General features: G+C 51.6%; 1 long non-coding RNA gene across 1 annotated transcript in view; it reads right to left on the bottom strand.

The window, feature by feature from the left end:
• LOC138162318 (uncharacterized) overlaps positions 1-4324 on the bottom strand; it is a 27963-nt gene extending 23639 nt beyond the window's left edge. The window contains exon 1 of the long non-coding RNA XR_011168594.1: positions 3125-4324. This is a non-coding gene — a long non-coding RNA (uncharacterized lncRNA). The remainder of the gene's footprint in view (positions 1-3124) is intronic.
• Positions 4325-4438: the final 114 nt, after the last annotated feature.

Here is a 4438-nt window from a genome sequence, read left to right as displayed (position 1 = left end):
ATCCTGTCCCTTTTCAAAAGTGGGTGCTTCCAACTTCCCTCCCCCCCAGCCCGCCCTCCCTTCCATCATCCCCCCTCACATCCCCTTCCCCCCCTATTCTCCTGGAGGGTGAGATCCCCTATTTAGTGTGTATTTCCCTCCCTCCTCAAGCCAGATTCAATAGGAATAAGGTTGACCCATTCCCTTTTGCCTTCCTATTCTTCCCCTCCATTGTAACCATTTTCCCTTGCCTCTTCTGTATGAGATAGTTTGCCCCACTCTGTCTCTCCCCATCTCCTCTCATTATATTCCTCTCACCTCTTAATTTCACCTTTTAAGTATCATCCCTTCCTGTTAAATTGGTCCCGTGCCCTCTATCTATGTATATCTGTAAACGTATATACACACATTCACATATGTATTCATATGCCCGCATACCCTCATATAAAGACATATATATATATATATACACACACACACACACACATATATATATATATTTCTAATCCCTTCAACTACTGAGAAAAGTTTCATAAGTTACAATTATTGTTTTTCCATGTAGGAATGTTAATAGTTCAACTTTGGCCAGGTGGCTCAGCAAGCAAGAGCACCAGCCCCAGTGCCGGGACGACCCGGATCAAATCCGGGCCCAGACACCCAGCACCACACCCAGAAACAACAACTGGCCGTGTAACCCCGAGCAAGCCACTCAACCCCGATTGCTTTAAACAAAAAAATAGTTCAACTTTGATAAGTTCCTTATGATTTCTTTTCCCTGTTTACCTTCTCATGCTTCTCTTGCTTCTTGTATCTGAATGTCAAATTTTCTATTCAACTCTGTTTTTTTCAGCAAGAATGCTTGAAAGTCCTGCATTCCACTGAATGACCATATTTTCCCCTGAAACATGATACTCAGTTTTGCTGGGTAAGTGACTCTTGGTTTTAATCCCAGCTCCCTTGACCTCCGGAATATCACATTCCAGGCCCTTCGATCCCTCAGTGTAGAAGCTGCCAGATCCTGGGTTATCCTGATTGTGTTTCCACAATATTCAAATTGTTTCTTCCTGGCTGCTTGTAATATTCTCTCCTTAATCTGGGAATTCAGAACCTGGCTATAATATTCCTAGGAGTTTTCTTTTTGGGATCTTTTTCAGGAGGTGATCGGTGGATTCTTTCAACCTCTATTTTGCCCTCTCGTTCTAAAATGTCAGGGCAGTTTTCTTTGAGAACTTCCTGGAGGATGCTTTCCAGGCTCTTACTTTGGTCATGGCTCTCAGGCAGTCCAATAATTTTTAAATTATCTCTCCTGGATCTATTTTCCAGGTCAGTGTTTTTTCCCATGAGATATTTCACATTGCCTTCTATTCTTTCATTTGTTTGGATCTGTTTAACAGCATCTTGATTTCTCATAAAGTCATTAGCTTCCATTTGCTCCAATCTAATTCTGAAGCAATGATTCTCCTCAGTGAGCTTTTGAGATTCTTTTTCCATCTGGCAAATTCGACTTTTTAAGGCATTCTTCTCCTCATTGCCTTTTTGAGCCTCCTTTGCCATTTGAGTCAGTCTGTTTTTTAAGGTATTATTTCCTTCAGTCAGGCTGTTGACTCTCATTTCATAATTTTCTTGCATCATTCTCATTTCTCTTCCCAATTTTTCCTCCACTTCTCTTATCTGCTTCTTAAGGTCCTCTATGGCCTGTAACCAGCTTGTATTTTCCTTTGAAGCTTTTGGTGCAGGAGTTCTGACTTCACTGATTTCCTCCTGTTCCATGCCTTGCTCCTTCTTATCCCCAAAATAGGAGTATAATGTTGGAATCTTCTGTCTGCTTTGTTTCCTTTGCCTGCTCATTTTGCCACTCAATGATTTGACTTTTGGGCTTTTTGCCACAGTAGGACTCTGCCACCAGACAGGGGAGTTTTCGTCCCAAACGCTGGGGTTTTCTCAGCTGCCGGAGGTATTAGATGGGTGCCCTCTCTGAGGTCTCCACACGCTCTGGCAAGCTGGACACACACCCCAGGACCTCCACCCTAGACTGCAATCCAGATCCAAGCAGGTTAAAGCAAGAGCGATTACCCCTCAGACTGGTGCTTGGTCCCCCTACACTCTGCAGGCCAGGAGCTGAAGCCGCCACATGGCGCTGGCTGGCTGTGCTGGCATCTCAGCGGTTTCTTGCCCTGGGGGTAAAAGCCATGCACTCCCACTTACTGGGTCCCAAAGTCCAGACTGCACTGGCCTCTCACCTTGTCCTTCGCATCTGTGTATTGATAAATCTGGAAACGGCCACAGCTGCTGCTGATCTGGAGTCCCTCTGGCTGGCGGCTGGTCAGGCCCACCCTGGGGCTAAAGCCTCAGCGTGGTGCTGGGCTCGGCTCCCAGAGCGCTGGCTGGCCAATTCCTGCTGGCCTGCCGGTCTGTTCTCAGCGGGAGGTTAGCTTCTCTGTGTCATTTTGTGGGTTCTGCAGCTCTAAAGTTTGTTTAGAGTCCCCTTTTTACATGGATTGGGGAGGGTGGAAGGGTCGTGCTTCTACTCCGCCATCTTGGCTCCGCCCCCTGATCTTTTATTCTTAAAATGAATTTTGTTATATCTAGCTCTATAAAAGTATCTTTTTGGTAGTTTGATCAATATAGCATTAGATCTAAAAATTAAGTATTGTCATTTTAGGATATTGGCACAGCCCAGCCATGGGCACTATTTCTCTAGCTATTTAATAAGTTTATTCTTTATTTCTTTAAGGAGCTAGATTCTCTAAGAGTATGGAGCATACTTCAGTAGATTGTACCTCAACTATTTTATGCATTTTAAAGTTCTTTTTTCTTGAAAAGATTTCTTCCTCTCCCCACCTCCAGAACCTTCCCCTTGCCCTGCAGTTAGGAAATCAGTATTAGCTAAAGCTACTACTTTGGGTAGTAAAAGGCCCCATAGATAACCCACTTTTGCTTTGACTTAGTTGGACAGTGCAGGCCCCATAAACAGGGCACTCAGCCACAAAGTGTTTCCCTTGTGGGGAGCCCAAACCCAAAATGACACTGAGGGCTTTATCTCATGGAAAAGGAGAATCAACCCGATTGTTTATTGACTGAAAACCCTCGTTTAAGCATCTTAGACATTTGTTTGGCCCTCCCAGGCGTCCGGGACCTTGAGTACCTGTATGGGCGCTGCGAGCTCTCGCTCGGCTCTGGGTGGGGACAGTGAGCCAGAAGAAAGCTGCGGGGCAGCTCCCGAGACTGGATCCAGCCGTTGAAGCCCGCTCCACATTCAGGGATCCTCGCACATAAAAGGCTGTTACACAAGTAGGCGCTCTAGGAGTGAGGCTGCCGTCCCCCAGCCTGGATGCCACCTCCGGGGAGCCGCAGGGAGCGGGGCCCAGCCCGGCCCTCGCCTTCAGGCTTCCTCCGCACTCTCTCCTTTCCTTGCCCTTTCCCTGTGGTTCTCCTTCATCTCCACGGGCTTTAACGTGGTTTCCCTCCTTCCCACCAGGCAGTCAGTAAGTGACTGTGCTAGGTCTGGCTCCGTGAAGGGCAGTCCCCACGGGGGGCGGGGGGGCGGGGTCAGCAAGGAGGGGGGGGGGCCCGGGGGGGGGGGGGGGGGGGGGCGTGGGCAGGAAGCAGCTCGTTCCCAGGAGAGGGGATGCCACTATCTGCAGCGGTGCTTTGTGAGGGGCCTTAGACCGGGGCTCCCGGAGGAGGAGGAGGAAGGCATCTCCTAGAAGAGGGGACGGGCAGCCCTGGGCGATGGGAGGAGTGACGCAGGGAGGGAGGCCCGAGCACCAGGGCGGGTGTGGGGGTGGGGGGTCCAAAGGCTCCAGGGCGGGGGACTGAGGAGGGGGAGGGGCGTTAGCCAGCAGCGCGCCCCACGCAGACGGCCTCAGGCGCGTGTTTGCTGCGTGTGTTCACACCACGGACCCGGCCCTGGAGCCCGCGAGGCGCTCCCTGCGCTGCAATCTAGAACTTTCTTCTGGGCTATGAGTTTCAATGCCCCCCCATCACGCAGGGGTTCCCACCCAGCATCCCCGGGGTGGGAGGCCCCCCTCACTGGCAGGGGGCACGGCCTGGCTAAAAGCCCAGAGTCAGGCAGGGAAGGGCTCGGGCTGCGGCTCTGGCCCTCTCCACAGTCCCTTCCTCCTAAGGCGGAGACGCCCTAGGCACAAAAGAGGCTGCGGTCGGCCCTTATCAGCAAGGAGGGGCGCGGGCTCGGGGTCCCGGTCATGGGGGGGGCGGGGCGGAGAGAAGGGACCCTCAGAACATGGCGCTCAGCAGCCTTCTTTCCTCTCCGTTCCACCAACGACAAAGACGCGCGCTCCACCCAACTCCCTTCCCGCCAGAGCGCGCGCAGAGAGCGAAGGGGTGGGGTAGGAGGGGCTGTCGGCGTCACTTCCGGCCAGCTCCCACCGCCCATAGGGAGGAGCCACGCCTGAGAGCGCGCGCACGCCGGGCGCTGACCGACGTAGAAAAGGCCCTC

The sequence above is a fragment of the Petaurus breviceps genome, unplaced genomic scaffold (genome assembly GCF_028583685.1).
Source record: "Petaurus breviceps papuanus isolate PSGF00001 unplaced genomic scaffold, PetGlider_PUasm1.0 186, whole genome shotgun sequence".
NCBI classification, from domain to species: domain Eukaryota; kingdom Metazoa; phylum Chordata; class Mammalia; order Diprotodontia; family Petauridae; genus Petaurus; species Petaurus breviceps.
The sequence above is the reverse complement of the archived record's forward strand: the minus strand, read 5'-3'. Positions and strand labels throughout refer to the sequence as shown.